The following is a 17,776-nucleotide window of genomic DNA, read 5'->3' as shown; positions in this document are numbered from 1 at the left end:
CAACTGGACCTGCCCTCTTTAGGTTTAGGAAGATTTCCAGTATATCCAATTAGCACATCATTGGTATATTATGCCCACTTTGCACATAAGTCCAGGTTTCTGTTGTTTTCACTTTACCAATCCTTGCCTGGCCCTGACTATCCTTTCCCTTTAAGTTTTACCTTCTGATTCATTTCAAAGCTGCAAAGAAGGGAAGCTAATCATCCCAAGGCTGGGCTGGGGTATAATTGATCAGTGAGTCTGCAACCAGCGGCTGATACAGCAATGTCAACACTTCCCTTTTGGCAGCGTGTGTGATTGGGTTGCAGACTGGATGGGGTAGGCTTAAATGGCCACCAGTCCGGTTTCAGGGCAACCAAAGACACTGAAACTGCTCTCCTGAATACCTGAGAAGACCTACTCGCTAATCTGGACTCTAACTCTCCTTCTGTTCTGATCGTCCTTGATCTCTCCTCTGTTTTTGACATGGTCAACCACTCCATCCTCATAAACGGTCTCCATGATACCCTAGGCATCACAAAGAGTGCACCGGCGTGGTTTACCTCTTTCCTCTCAAACAGACCCTCCCAAGTTCAAATGGGTCCTCTTCTCTCCTCCACCTCAATCTCTACCTGTGGCGTCCTTCAGGGCTCTACCCTATCACCATGGCTCTTCAACACCTACCTGGCCCCTCTGGCCCACCTGATCTCCACCTACTCTCCTCACTTCCAGTGTTACGCAGATGACACATAGCTCTCTTTCCGGCTGCCTTCTCCTACCTCCTCCTCCTTTTCCTGCCTTATACCTGACTGCCTGACTGCTATTTTGGCATGGTGATCTGCCAATGATCTCTCCCTCAGTGCCAGCAGGACTGAAATACTTCTCATTGGGATGCCTGCTCCCAGCTTCCCCCTCACTCTCTGGCCATACTCCTTGGGTCCCCTCCACTGACCCACTTGTGAGGCAAAAACCCTCAGGATCATATTTGACTCCTCTCTCTCCTTCCCTCCACACATCTCTGACCTTGCCAAGAAGTCTAATTTTCACCTTCAACTCCTCAGTTGCATTCTACCTTTCTTCACCTTCCCCCAGAGGTTTAATGTCTCTAGAGTCCTCGTTCTTTCTAAGCTTGACTACTGCAACAGCCTCTTCCTCAACCTTCTTCTTTCCTATGTTCGCTCCCTCCAACTAATCCAGAATATGACTGCAAGAATTATCCTTGGTCTCAAGCTCAGGGGCCACATCCCTCCAGCCCTAAAGTCTCTCCACTGGCTCCCGGTGACTGCAAGGATTACATTCAAAAGCCTCTGCATAATCGACAAGGCTGTCTAGGGCCTGGGTCCTCTCTACATCCAGCTTTCCCTCCCTAAATACCTTGCAGCCAGAATCCTTTGTTCTTCTGGCTCCAACTCTATGTAAGTCAAATGTTTCTCCAAGCAGAGAGTGTGAGGTAGGTCCCTCTCCTCGTCTGGTGCCTCCTTCTGGAACAGCCTCCCTCTCCCCATCAGACTTGAGCCGTTTCTTCTCAAGTTCTGGAAATTTCTCAAGACCTTGCTTTTCACCTCTTCCTTCCCTCTCCACCTCCCCTTCCCATGCTAAGCTCCCCACCTGCCGCTGTGACTGGGGCCTGGTCCCTTCAGAGTCATACAGGGATCAGACCAAACTCCCTACGAGTCATTCCCAGTATCCTTCACCAGCACTTTCCCTCTGGCTCCCTTTTCACAGACTATCCCAACCGAGTCCTACTGTCAACTGCACTTTTCCTCCCCTCACCCTCGGCACTAGCCTCCCTGGCCTGAATAGCACTTGCCCGACTACCCCTCATGGGGAGCCCTCACTATTGCACTTCTCCCACTACTCCCTTTCTCCCTTGCACTTATCCACCTGTCAAGCAATTGTACGATAGGATTGTCACAAGGCCAATATAACCGTTTCTTTTTTCTTGTTACTTTTTTCTTATGATATCACATGCTCCCCCCTTCTTTTCTTGTGGTGCCTTAAAACACTTGTGAATATAAGCGCCATACAAGTGTCCGATAAATAAAATTAAACAAATAAATATCATGCTTAGGCTGCCACAGCCAGCCTTAAAGCTAATGATCTGGGTGGAGCCTCTGACAGCACTTTATTTCTAGGAACATATTGCATTGGGGCAGTTAGACTCTTTTCAATGGCCCTAGTACTGGAGCAATGTCCACATTTGCGCTGACTGAATGGCCAGTGAAACTACATAATATGGCTGGGTTTTGCACAGGCACCATGTTAGGATTTTCACTGTTGGAAGCACGAGCACAATTCATGCATCTTATTCAGTGATGAGGATAGCACAATTTGTATAACCACAACTGTGTGATACCTGTGTGCAGAGCGGAGCGGCGAGCGGAGCTAGAGGCGAGGTAGAGGCAGTCATCGGCAGTCTCTCTACTCTCTCTATTCCTACAGCAGTGGGTGGACCCACTTATACCTGTGTGCAGAGCGGAGCGGCGAGCGGAGCTAGAGGCGAGGTAGAGGCAGTCATCGGCAGTCCGCGGTCATGTCTGCGGTTCACGCGGTTCATGACCCGCCGCCACCAACAGTGAAACACCTCGCTTCCAGTGAAAAACTTACCACCTCTACACTTCAAGACTCGCAAGTTTTGCAAAAAGTGCTCTTAGAATCCACACCAGAGCAAAGACTCCTTAGAAGCAATTTTAAAATCCCTGATGTGACGACGATGGCAAAGCCACCTGGTACGAAACCAAAAGTCTCAAGGATTATTACGCTGACTCCGGTGGCTAGTGGAACCCCTGGAACCCCTGGCAGCACCACGCTACCTCGGGAAACACGCTTTGACTTTGACTTGGTCTTGGAAAACCCCTATAGCGGTAGTAGCCACCCACCTCACCTTTTCCCGGGGTCCTTAACGGACCAGGTTGGCAGCATTACAAAGGCTACCAAAGCTACCAAAACAGACGATTCTCTACCTAATCCACCTAATCCTCGGCTCGACGTAAAAAATCAAGAGGCATTTACCTTGGGGGCCCGCGCAGCACCGGCTGAGAGGGGCGGCGGTGGGGACGCCTGTGTGGCTCCGTCGGATCGCCTGGCTGTGGGTCATCGTGCGGCCTCCTCGCGGTCACCCTCGGTGGGTCCTGTTTTCCCCTCCCCTTCCCGTGCCGACGCTCAGTCTGTCCAGTCTCCCCGCCTGGCTACGGCGAGAGATGCGGTCTCTACGGCGGTCGGAGGACCGCCGGAGCCTGCACCTGTGCTCGCGGGCTGGGTGATCGGCCGGGAGGGGGCGGAGCATGAGGGTTCCCAGTCAGGCGACGGAGGCAATGCCGGGAGCGAGATCATGGACACAGGGGCCCAGACGCGGGGAAGACTGCGGATGCCTTCGCCCCCTGGTGACTCCCCGCCTCAAGCAGCGGCAGCACTCGCTATAGCTGGCGAGCAAATGATCGATTTAACAGACCCCGGTAAGAGTCCGAAAAAAACTATGGAAATGTATGACATGCATCGGTCTCCGGTTTCAATTCTAGCCCAAATCCATGCCACCAATGAATCATCCCCTACAAGGACCCAACAGAATGAAAATAAGGTTGACACTCATTCAGGTCCCAAGAATCCTTCGGTGCATGGTACTTTCAGACCCCTCAATGCCAATGCTGCGATGGAACACATCGAGGAAATAGCGGAAGAACTGTCCCTGGAACTTCTAACACCGAAACCAATCGCTAAGACATCATATCGTGAGGACCAATCTAAAAAAACAACAAACCTTAAAAAGAAATATATAAAAAAAGATGCAGGAAAAAAAGGCTTGCCCCGTCCACTGCTATCATCAGCGTTAATAGATTTCTTTAAAAAACAATGCAAAAGAAAATTGGACGAAGTCAACGAACTATCAGATGCAGAAATTTTGGAAGCAATTCAAGACTTTCCCCCGGCCACAAAAGCAAGAAAAACTTCCTTGTTTGTCAAAAAAACAACGGATCCTCTAGATACCACCAAAAAAGATCTACACTTAGACAACTCCCAAAATAAAAATACTACTTATGCAAAATCCAAAGTAGGAATTATTCAAACAAACGCAAATGCAAGCACCCAAAATCCCATTTTAAATCTAGGGAAACCAGCGGAAATACAACTACTAATGTCGACTAATTTAGGGCAAATGGAGGCATTAAAAAACACCAAAGCTTCTATATCTTTGAATGAAAAAGATCAAACTGGTGGTTTGTCCCCCCAACCCATTGACCGATCTCCGGAAAAAAATCTCGACTATGGAAAGGCTCCTCCCTCTTGTCGAGATCTATCCAATCAACATCTTTTGGAGCCACAATCAGAGTCGCAGCCGTCGAGAGAGAAACAAACACAAAAAAACCAAGATCAATTTACTCAAACCGACGAAAGTATATCCTCTTCGGAACAACTTTCATCCCTATCCCCACGTTCTCGCTCACCACCAAGGAATAGGAGGCTTAGCGAAATAACTCCCTCTAACTCAAAGGACTCTCCCTCAAAAAAAAACGATCTAGCAACCATTATGTCGGCGATTACAATATCTTTGGCTCCCTTTGGGAAGCTCTACGAAAATATAAATGATTCACTAAAAGACAGCACTACGGTGTCGGCAATGATGCACACAAAATTGATTTTCATAGAAGGATTTATCACTGCCTTGGAGCAAACTAACAAGATTCATAGAGAAACCTGGGATTCTAAGTTATCAATCTTGGAAGAAAAATTGAGGTTGTTACAAGCTACAAATCCCGGAAAAAGCCCTCTAGCTGAGAAAGAAGGTTCGATTTCACCGCAAATACATCCTACAAAAATAGCCCCTCTTTTTGTTAACAAAAAATCCAATTTTTCTCTCAGAAAAGCTAACCCACCCAAAACAGTGTCGGCAAAAACAAATCCGAAAAAAATGTCATCTTTATCTTGCTCCCAACCTCTCCTGAAGTTAACAAAAACCTCATCACCAGACTGTTCCGAGAGCCATATTGAATCCACAACAGAGCAAACATCACTCGCCAAGGAACCCTGCAAACAGACCAAAACCAAAACAATAGACAAAGAAACGGAATATGAAAAGGGTCTCACTGACCTAGTCCACCCCATTCAATCGCCTCGCTCCGTTGAGGAGTTCATCTGTCAAAGTTCATTGATAGAGGTTTCTCAGCATGATGACTCATTAGAAATCTTTGAACCGGATACTACGAAGGGAGAATCCAACAGCCATCTCGATAAAACCAGATCTCCACCAAAAAAGGAAGAAAGAAACTTACCTACACTTAGCCATGCTGGCAAAGGTGAAACGGATGTAAAACAGGTGGGGGATTTGAGTATTGATCAATTGTATGAAAAATTAAAATCTACCAACTCTTCCGTCTCAAACAGATCCCGCCCGAATAAGGAAAAACTGGCCAAATCTATACATCAACAGGAAACCTTTGCAAGACCCAATGAAAAGACTCTAGACTCAGTGCGGCTCTTCAAGATTGAACAAAAACCAGCTGAGGATTACTATACGATCTTGAACAGGAGAACGGTCCTTAAAATTTTGAAAAGGGTCGACATACTAAACTCATTGAAATCTGATGATTTCGTCCTCATTGAGCCGTACCATAGAAATAACCAAGCAAAGGCTTACCTCCACATCAGGAACTCAGCTCTTCTAGCTGTCCCACAAGAGGCTTACGCAAAGGTGGCACAAGAAGGTTTTATTCTTTCGGAGATTACGCCTCAAAAAACCATCAAGAGCCAGTTGGAAAACACCGAAACCCCGGCAGCAAAAATAAAAACATATAGATATAAATCACAGACGGAGGATCTTTATAGATCGAAAAAATGGGAACGTACACCGTCCCGCTGGGAAAAACCAGCTACCCACGAATCTAGAACGTCGAGGCCAGCACAATCAAGATCCGCCCATTCAAGGCATTATCGATACATAAATGAAGGAAAGGCGGACAGAAAAGATCTAAAATATTGGAACGATTACAGAAGATCAACCCCACCACCAGATATAGCGCGCCGACGAAACCAACGACCTGCTTCCCCAGCAGACATTCCACGAGTTAAACAAGATGCCGTCCAGTCTCCTTCACATCGGCACGGTACACCCATAAAGGATACGTGGTCTTGGCTGCGTAACGCCTTTAATCCGGGACATAAGAAATAGCAGCAAATAAGGGAAGTCTCTCAGTTCCATCGGCGACCCGACCTCACAAGCCAAGATCAAATGAATGACAGAATATCTATAGCGTCCTGGAATACGAGAGGCCATACGCACCTTACTAAGATCGGCAGCTACAATCTGGGAACCCATGATATCATTTGCCTTCAGGAAACGTGGCTCTTGAACAAACCGGCACTTGACGGCTACACGATTGCGATCTCGCCGGCGCTACAGGGCCCCTTTGGCAGACCGTCCTCGGCCCTCCTAACAGCCATCCGGTCTGGATCCAATCTTCAACTTCTTAAGATAATCGCAGCTACTTATGCCTTTTTGGGAGTGCTTGTAAGAATAACCCATGGAAACGACGCTGAGATTTGGGCAATTGTCAATACATACTGGAACCCTCAAAGAATGTCCACTGATAAATTTTGTGATGAAGCCACAAAGATCATCGACGGAATTATGATAGAACATAAAACCTCTAACATCCTCATCTGTGGTGATCTGAACTGCAATTGCCAAAAAGAATCTGAGTCAACGCCTGCAGCTAAAAGAGGTTCGAAGTGGCTCGACCTAATGAATTCCAAAAATCTACGCAATGCGGCGAACTCGACAAATCATTCCATAATTCCTACTTGGGAGCGGGAACAATCGTCAGCAACTCTGGACTATATTTTTGTTGCAGAAAATATCGATGCAAGTATTACGACCTTTGAAGTAATCAGAACGGAAAAAAGCGATCACAACCTGCTACATCTTATATGTAGAACGAAGAGAGGAGTCCAGCAATTTTACACGACAAAACTTGAATCAAACGCCCAACGCTCTCGTTTGCGTATGACGGCAAACGACGTCAAATATCTGAGCAAGGAATATGAAGCACTCACTAGAGATACCGAAGCAAATGAAGAAACATCTAAGAGCAGCTACATTCCGTTACTTTTGCAATTTAAAAAACCTGGGAAAAAAGTGACCAACAGACCTGAAAATGTAAACCACACTTATAACAGGGCCTTAGTGCTTAGATGGCGTAACCTAAGGAAACTAAAAAAAGAGGCATCGATGATGAACTCTATTAATATATGGGAGGCATACCAAACGGAGCTCAGATCCTATAGACAGTGGCTTAGAAGCAATAGAGCTTTACTCTATCAAGCCGATGCAGAACGCATGATGACAACTATGGCCAGCAAAAGACCAAGGGAATTTTGGAAACTGATTAACGACATGAATCACCATTTGAACTCGTTAATGATAAACGCTGTGCCGGAAGAAAGCTGGTTCAAACATTTCTACAAACTGTTTGATTACCCTCCTTCTGATATTGAGAGGGTACACCGGCCATTTAAATCTAAAGCCAACTGGGTGGACCTATCCGATATAGATGACATAAAGGCAATTATTATGAAATTGAAACCTTCACGGGCTCCGGGACCGGACGGGCTGGCAAACACTGATCTGAAGCAACATCCAGAAGAATGGGCAGCAGCCCTGAGCCTGATTTTCAATGACTGCATGGAACGAAGGATAATCCCCACCTCCTGGACGCGAGCTATTATCGTTCCGATATTCAAAAAGGGTATGAGGGAAGATCCCTCTAACTACCGCCCAATTGCCTTACTGGACGTTATTGGAAAAGTCTTCGCCACTTGTTTGTTGAAATATTTTCGGATCTGGACAACATCATCTCCGGCCATGGACATACTGCAAACAGGTTTCCAAAAAAATGCCAGCACTGCAGTTAACTTAATGATTCTTAACATCTTAAAAGAAAAAGTTCTTCGTGGTTCGCCGAAAATCTACCTTGCATTTGTTGATCTGTCCCAAGCTTTTGACAGAGTAGACAGAGACAAACTGTGGGCTAAGCTAAACAAGTGGAACTGCCCCAGCCAGATTCTCGATCCCATCAGGGCTTCGCACACGGATACTGAAATATTGGTCAGGCTAAACAACAATGGCCTACTCTCCAACCCAATAACTTCAAACCGAGGAGTCAAACAAGGATGTCCTTTGGCTCCAGCCCTCTTTATCTCCTTTCTTGGAGACTTTCAAACAACACAAAATTCTATCAGATCGTTTCCTCCAAAAATAGGAAATACTACGATTCCGAGACTCTTGTACGCAGATGATCTTATTATTCTAGATCAGACGAAGGTGGGTCTCCAACGTCAACTGGACAACTTGCAAAAATATATGGGAAAAAACAACCTGGAGATAAATAACAATAAAACGAAAATTCTGATCCTCCAAAAGCAAGGACGTAAGAAAAAAGATTCGTCAAAGTGGGTGTTGAACCAATCACAAATTGAAGTAGTATCCTCATTTAAATATTTGGGAATAACCATTGACAGCTCAAAAAAATCTCTCAGTATGCAGAAAATTCTGTGAACCAAAACCAAAAACTTAACAGCCCAATTACGTGCAGTGGACAGAAAGTACGGTAAATTCAGCCTTCTCCCTGGAATTCAATTCTACAGGTCCAAAATAGTCCCAGCATTGACATACGGCATGGACGCGAACCTCTCCATTCCAGCGACCCTTTTGGTTAAGCTAGAAGGCTTTATTTGGAGAACAACTCTAGGTCTGCCCAAATCAACAGCTATGGCGCCGATAAGACGTGAACTCGGGCTGCTCTCTTTGGAGGCGGTTGTTGCACAGTCCGCGATTCAGCTTTATAGAAAACTGCAGAACAAAGACAGCTTGGAAATATACAAAGTGATCTCTGAAGAAATATCAAATGGAACTAACAAATCCCTCATTGATTGGGCAGAGAAACAAAAGCATACGCTACAAGAAATAGCCTGCTCAGAAGAGGAGCTAATTCAGAACCCAATGAGAATAAAATCAAAAATGGAATGGCTAGATTGGATAAGGACAAATGACAGCGCAATTGCGAATAAATTACTAGTCCATCTGCCGCCAATCTGCAACAAATTAAAACAACCAATGGAGTATTGTTTGAAATACCCGAACAAACGTCATATGAGAACTCTTCTTAAAGCCCGCATAAATGTTCTGCCAACACAAGAAGTCTTGGCAATTCGGTTCGTATCGAAAGAAAAATCTTGCAGACTCTGTAAAGATCCTAAAACAACAGAAACCATTAAACATCTTTTGATGGCGTGTCCAGCTATTGATCACGAAAGAAAAGCTTTCCTTGGACACATAGTCAAATCACCTTCCTATGTTATTGACTATAATACATGGTGGAACCGTCTGATTACGGGTGCTAAAACAAGCTGGTTAATAACTGCATCCGCACTAATAGATATAGCTTTGGAGAAAATTCGGCTAAGACAAGAAACTGAAACTGTTTGAACCTCATGTCGTTGCGGTTTGAACATTTCCTTAGACATAGGAGATTGGTTGACTAAATTCTGTAGTAGTTAACTAACTAAGAAAGAATGTTCCTGTTCGACTTTTGTAAAAATCTAATTTTGATTACATACAAATAATAAAAAAAAATAAATAAATAAAAAAAAAACTGTGTGCAAGCGGTAGCACTGGAAATAAAAAAAGTGTAAATGATGTCTTTACGCCAGCCCTAACACTTGCACATATCCTATCATTGCAAGTGTTTGGATCATTGTGAATTTGGCAGTTGCACTCATTCTACAATCAGTGATGTAATGCTTGTAATGAAAGTATTCTCAGGCAAAAACCTCTTACCACTCCGGTACACTTCAATTTTGCATGTGAAATAACACAATATGACAGATTGTGACATGTTGTGAAATGTTATGATATCCTATGATATGCCATGATATTTCATGTCATGATCTGTGACGTTATCTCATGACATGTTATGTCATTTAATGCATAATATGTCATGTTACAGTATGTTATGTCATGTTACGTCGCATCAGGCGACCATAAATAGCTGTTATATCAGTGTTATGTCATACTTATAATATGCTATGCCGTCACATGTCTTATGATGATTTGACATTTGGTGACATGGTATGCCATTCCATGCTATGTGATGGCTTGATATTTCATATCGTAATATTCCATGTCATGATGCGTCATTATACATCATGTCATGATATATCAAGACATACCATGGTGGAAATACATGAAATTCCACGATATGCCATGTCATGATATGATTCTGTCATTTGATGTGTTTGCATTGAATTAGCATGTTATAAGCAAAGCTATGATATTACTTAATACACAGACACATGAAACGGTCTGAAGTGCTTTATGTACCTTTGGAGATTGTAAAACACCAACTAAATAAAAGAAAGAAAATAGTGTCTCACGACATGTCACAATAGATCAAGTCATGAAACATATAAACTCATGATAAGCAATGATGTATTTATCACAGTGATGACACCCAATATTGGCCAAACATCCAAGGGAGAGCAACGACTATACACAATGCCAGAACCTGTTCCACAACTTGTCTCAGTAGGGTTCCGTTGCGAAGGTAAAACAGTTAGAAAGTGAATAGCATACCTCTTTCGTCTCGATATTGGGAGCAAGGACTAAGGGCAGGCTATACTCTGCAGAGATGTTGATCAGCAGCAGAATCATTCAATCAACAATAGTGCATTAAGTACCAAACAAAAGAAATGTGCGAGCAAATATCTCTAAAAACAATAACGTTTACCAAAAACATAGACTCAATAAACACACAAAGAAATAACGACTAAATGTGTACTTTAGGCAAAAAGATATACTGTAATTTGGACTGATGCAGGATATACAAATAGCCAAATTGATTAAGGTATAAGGGAAACAAAAAACGAATATTATGAATTAAAGATGCTTTAAAATGTCTTTTGATAAGGGAGGCAACAAGGCCCTATCCAGTATTAAGGACCCACGGTAAAGCCAGGGAGTGCCACGGAAACGGACACATGGTTCACACATTAATTATTTTAGTCTGCTTTACAAGGCAAAACAATATAAAGTAGTTTTATTGGCAATTCGCTTGGCAGAAGAAGCAGAAGATTAGGTCCAGGTGTTTCCATGTCATGAGCAAATTGAAGGCCTATTTAGAATCAAGTCATCTCGGCTGGCTCTTTTGGCAAGCTTGGCGAAAGGGATTGGGGAATGTGCACGAAGCCTCACATGGCTCAAACATAATCCAGAAGCAACCTGTTGTCTCGAAACTGTTTCAAATGAATCTTGAATGATATTGATATTTTATTTCTTTCGTGCTCGTACAGAAGTGCACATTAAATGCTAATCAACAATAGTGCCAGAGATAATTCCATTGGACTCTAAAGGGTACTGGGCGTCTAATGCAGGAACCCTTCTAACTAGAATGTGGCTTTCTTGTCCAGGCCCCTTAAAAAAAAGAAGAAAAATAACAGGTGTGCCATAAGTCTAACACTTTCAGCACTGACCCTAAATAAGAAAGAATAGGAATACCAAATAATGTGTCCTTCTGGAATTCTATACAATAATTACTAGACTCATTAAAGGTTTATTTCAGGCACACTTCAGGGGGTGAGTCTCTAATTCAGTCTGTTCTTAAATGCCTCAAGTTAGTCTTTCTTCCTTTTGAGGTCGATAAATGAGTACCAATACAGGTTGGGTGATATTGGGTGTATATTTTTTCTATATAAAGCGTATAAAGCGCTTAAGCATAAGTGCTATATAATAACACATCATTATCATTTGCTCATGGACTTCTGCTTGCATTCACAGTATTTGGTAATATGGGCGTATACACACTGATCTTAACGATACATATGGCGATCCATTCTTGTATGAAATGTACATCACATAATAGTGATATCGTAACCATATTTTTCATAGTGTACAATGCTATGTGATGCCACTTCCTGTTTTGTCAATGGGTGAAAGGTTGTGTTCCATCGCTTCCCGCGATATCACTTCGGGATGGGGTCAAATGACATCACTTCCTGTGATGTCATCAGGGGTCAAGGGTCAGGTGGTGTCACTTTCGCTACCCCTGGCATTTTGGTTAAATGACGTCCCTGCTGCTAGGGCCCAAAATGGATAGCAACATTCTGCTACATTTGTACCCACAGTCCTCATTCACCAGGAAGGAACTTTAAGGTAGTGCAAGGTATGCAGAGAACTATCAGAGAACTATCCAATACGGCTGAAAGGGCTTTTCCTGTAGCAGAGGGACTTGGCTGTTTTAGCTCCATGGATGTGCGGTCTCCTGGAGAACAAAGGGTCTCCGTCACTAATTACTTTCCTTTGCCTGGCCGCTCCTTTGGAGCAGGCCCAATCAGTCTCCATGGAACATCCTCTTGCCCACTCACACTCTGTTACGAGGCCACCATGAAATGGTTATGTCTCTCAGCCAGCCGTAGAAATCTGCTCTTGCCATGTGGGTGAGGTGTCAGTTTCAATTGAGGCTAATAAAAGAGTTTTCTTGGTGGGACTGAACCATGGTATAAGATGACATGACAACCCCAGTATTTCCTTGGTTTTATAATTCTATTAAGCTCACAGATTGACATCTGCGTTATGCTTGAGATCAGATCAAGCTCCCAATGTGACATTCATAGTAAGCTTTTAGTGTGACATTCACTGTAAGACTGACATTTTCAATAAGCTCCCGATTTGACATTCCCAATAAGATTTTATTTTTAATGGGTGATGAAGCTCACAATATGTTATTGGTAGGTACTATTTGACAGAGTATCAAAAGGCAACGCAGTTAATTAAGTGGACTATTTAGAGTTGCCTACGTGTCTCTGGCTCTCAGTGTTGTCTACCTTTATCTCGGGGTTACTGGATCTCATCCCAACTACAATACAGCCATAGAACGCCTTTTTCTGGAAACAGAAGAGCTGTAACATCCATACTGTATGAGTTATTGGTATCAGGAGTTCTGTCGGTATTTTGTTTTGGAAAGAAGGGAGGTGTGTAGCATCCTGACTGTACATATCCTAGATCGGAAGGTGCTTTGGGATGTAGAATCTGGGTAGCCCCGGATTCCAGTAAAGTCCGTAGGGCTGGACGTCATGAGAGGATTTTTAACTGAATAGATCGATCACCTGTACCCTCCTGCCAAACTCCTTCTCTTACCTCTGTAACATAATAAAGCTGTTTCCTTTTCTACCTACTTGCATCCAGAGTGTTCCTGCTTCGCGTGTCACTTAGTTGAAGTTACAGAATGCATCTTTGAATATTACAGAGTGACGATGAGGCATGATGCTTACAATGTACGCTAATCCTTATTGCTCGATGGCATGACGATGGCAAAGATGCATCCTGGAACCTGAAGTAAGTGACACACGGAGCAAGAACCAGGTTGCAAGCAGGTAGAAAAGGAAACTGCAGAAGGGACCCAACCAGAAGTTGCTACGGCTTGATAACTCTCTGTTGCTTAGCATTACTACTCCTTTTCTGTAATTCCATAATTTTTAGAAATGCGATCACGCCTAAACAATTGGACAGCTGACCACAGGGGCCATGATAACACTCTCGAGATCCTCTCCTCCTACTTATTGAGATATTAGGAATTCACACTCTGGAACCTGAATTTCCCTTACGAATCTCAAAGTAGAGGGCTCACCTAATTAGAACCCACCGTGCCACTTGCTCACGTAGAAGCTCTGACACTCACATGGTGTCTGAAGGAAATAGAGCATACTGGTATTCCAATAGTATATAGCACTATTTACCACTTGTTTGCAATATAAAATGCTTTTGCTACCAATTTAAATGTTAATGCACACATTTAATGTTCTTCGTAGACCCATTTCCTGCCAATTGCCAGTCCCACCCCCCCCCCCGCCCTCCGTTGTTAGTTCCCCAATAACAACGGGGGATCACCAATGCCCTCCTGCCTAACTCCTTCTCTTACCTATGTAACATAATAAAGCTGTTTCCTTTTCTACCTACTTGCATCCAGAGTGTTCCGGCTTCGCGTGTCACTTAGTTGAACTTACAGAATGCATCTTGAATATTACAGAGTGACGACGAGGCATGATACTTACAATGTACGCTAATCCTTATTGCTCGATGGCATGACGATGGCAAAGATGCATCCTGGAACCTGAAGTAAGTGACACACGGAGCAAGAACCAGGTTGCAAGTAGGTAGAAAAGGAAACTGCTTAATTTTGTTACAGAGGTGGGATAAGGAGTTAGGCAGGAGGGTATAGGTGATACATCTATTAAGTTCAACCCCCATTCTGCGTAGTCCACTTTTGTGCCTGTCGTCAAATGAATTAATATGATACATCTCCCTAATGCTTTTTTTCTTCTGATAAGGTTAGGGCTACCAATTGACAACTGTGCCACTTGAAATACTTCCAGTGTGTAGTGACAGCAGCCACAACTCATGAATGGGCTCCCTCCATCATACCTCAATACCTTGGGCCTCATTACGACTTTGGAGGCAGCCATGCCCTTATAGGGCATGGCTGCCTCCAAAATTGGGTCCGGGTCCATGGTCCCTGAATGGGGAAATACCGGGCCATTCCGACTTTGGAGGGCCCGGTATTTCCCCATTCAGGGAATCCAGACCCGGACCAGCCCCCATAGGGCTCAAATGGGAATGGGGAGCATGCTAACAACGGGCTCGTTAATGACAGGCCTGTTGTTAGCATGCTGGTCCCCTCGCAGGACCCGCAAAGGATGTCTGGGTTGACCAGACATCCAGAGCGTGTCCCGCAAGGAGACCTCGTAATAGGGCGGAATGGGTTTAACGGCGCCGGCAGCTCTACTGGCACCGTTAAACCCTTTCCGCCCGGGTCGTAATGAGGCCTCTAGACTTCTTAATTGGTGCATGTGCCACTCAACCACTACTGTCCATCTGCAGAAGGAACCCAAACAGAAGATGCTACGGCTTGATAATTCTCTGTTGCTTAGCATTACTACTCCTTTTCTGTAATTCCATAATTTTTAGAAATGCGATCACGCCTAAACACTTGGACAGCTGACCACAGGGGCCATGATAACACTCTCGAGATCCTCTCCCCCTACTTATTGAGATATTAGGAATTCACACTCTGGAACCTGAATTTCCCTTACGAATCTCAAAGTAGAGGGCTCACCTAATTAGAACCCACCGTGCCACTTGCTCGCGTAGAAGCTCTGACACTTGAGCTGAGTGGGAGGACTATACTGGGAGGTGATGGGGAGAGAGGCAGGAGGAGGAGTAGTGTGATGTTGGATTTTGTGAGGCAGACGGGGAGGTGGGAGGAGTTGTGAGCTTAAATGGAGCCAAATAATAATTAGTGGGTACGGTGCACATCATCCTATAGGATGGGAAAGCGCCTGCGTGGGTCCGCCCACGCCTCCGATAATTAAGAAGAAGAAGAAGCTCTGACACTCACATGGTGTTTGAAGGAAATAGAGCATACTGGTATTCCAATAGTATATAGCACTATTTACCACTTGTTTGCAATATAAAATGCTTTTCCTACCAATTTAAATGTTAATGCACACATTTAATGTTGTTCGTAGACCCATTTCCTGCCAATTGCCAGCCCTCCCCGCCCCCCGTTGTTAGTTCCCCACTCCATTTTTCTCTGCTTCTCTCACTGTGTTCTTCTCCCTATGATTGGAAAGTGCTTTGTTGCTACCTGAAGCTAAGTCCACGCTCAATTAATACAACACTAATAATAATAATAATAATAATAATAATAATAATAATAATAATAATAATAATAATAATAATAGTGTAGGTAATTTCCATCATATTTCTGTTCTGTGATGAATGTTTTATATAATTTGTGCTCCATCGGTGTGTCTTTTATTGAGATGCTTGCCTACAAATATATCATTAGTAATATAGAATAGAAAAGTTTAAAAATCACCATTTGGAGTTTTCTTTTTGGGACACTTGTATAAACTACTTTTAAATTTTTTTTAATTTTTTTTTTAAACTTGTCTTTATTAGTTTTCAGATATCAACATTCACCAAACATTGTAACAACTTTCCCCCCAACTCCCCCCCCCCTCCTCCCCCCACGGGGCACACGTGATTTGATTTTGCGGATTACATTATGCACTAAAAATGTCCATTACTTTAATATTGTGTGGGCACCATTGTTCCATAAAGTCTGACTGGAGATACTCTAGGACTCCTCCCCATTCCTTTGCAAACCTGTCCCTCGTTCCTTGGATTGTATGAGTGACTTTTTCCATCGCCAGCTGCGCCCAAACTTTTTGTAGCCACGTGAAAATCAGTGGGGTATCTTTCTTTTTCCAATTCTGGGCCATTGTTGTCCATGCCGCAATGAGTAGCCCCATAAAGCTTCTCCATTGTGCTTTTTTGTATCTTCTAGCTGTTTCATCTCTTATTCCACACATCCAAACACCCTCTCCCATTTGTCCCACATCTGGAAATATTTTCCCCATATCTTCCTTAACTTCTTCCCAAAACGGCTGTATTCCTTTGCAGGCCCACCAGGTGTGTTTCCACGTCCCCACCTCTCTGCATTCCCTCCAGCATAGATTTGACGTTTTTGGGAACATTGTGTGGAGTCTTTCTGGGTTATAGTGCCACTGTGCAACTATTTTAATCCACATTTCTCTTATTTGTGCTGATCTGGTCGTTTTGGGGATTAATGTCCATAAGTCCACCCACTGTTTTCTTGTCGGTTCCTTCCCCAGAGTTCTGCTCCATTTGGTCATGTATGTCCACTTAATTTCCTCCTCCTGTGTGTTGATAAAGGAATATAGAGTCGATACCCATTTCTTTGCCCCTGAGTTGGTTGTAACGTATTTCTCAAACGGAGTGCGGGTTCTCGTTGCTGCCTTCGCAATTTCCGCGGATTTTAGCCAGTGTTTGAGTTGTTCGTGTCTAAATTTATCCCGTTTGGACAGTGATGAGCATGGGTGGCAGGATTCGTAAGGTCTAATTTCATTGTTAATGAACATTTCCCCAATTTCATTATTCCTGCCTCCTCCCAACTTTCATATGCCCCCTGTTCCATCCCCGGTGGGAACTGCGGATTCCTACATATGGGGGTGAATGGGCCTAGCGTGGTGGTCATTAAACCTTTTTGTGTTTTGATGTCCCACGCCTCCATAGTTGTTTTCATTATTTCACTAATCCCTATGTTGGGGTCTCTGTGTTGTTTCTGTTTCCAGAGTAGCCCTACTAGCAGGGTTCTTGCTACTGCTCTGTCTTGTGTTGCCCAGATTGGTTGCGGATTGTCGCCCAGCCATTCCCATAGAACCTTTGACTGGGCCGCTTGGTAGTATTTCTGGAAGTGAGGGAGCGCCAGCCCACCCTCCCTGGTTGGTGCGGTTAAAATTGCCCTGGCCAGTCTCGGCGTTTTCCCCTTCCACACAAAGGATGTGATTACTTTCGATAATGTTTTAAAGACTGTTCTGGGTACCCCCACTGGGAGTGGCTGGAAGTAGTATAGAAGCTTTGGGAGGATGGTCAACTTCACCGTTTGAATTCTGCCCCACCATGGATCAACAGGGGATTCCATCTTTCCAAATCTCTGCGTATACTTGCGAGAAGCTGGGGGTAGTTTTTACCATAAAGCTGCCCTACCCTGTGTGTTAATGTTATTCCCAGGTATTTAATGCCTTCCGCCGCGATCTTGAGGTTCAATGCTTTTGCTTCTCTTTCTATCTCTCCCCTGTCTCCCACCAGTATTAAGATTTCCGATTTGTTCCTGTTAATTTTTAGGCCTGAGATGGCCCCGAAGTCCTCTAGCTCCCCAACCACTGC

Source organism: Ambystoma mexicanum, chromosome 2p (assembly GCF_040938575.1).
Source record: "Ambystoma mexicanum isolate Mex_15411 chromosome 2p, UKY_AmexF1_1, whole genome shotgun sequence".
Taxonomy (NCBI): domain Eukaryota; kingdom Metazoa; phylum Chordata; class Amphibia; order Caudata; family Ambystomatidae; genus Ambystoma; species Ambystoma mexicanum.
This window is presented reverse-complemented; position numbering follows the sequence as displayed.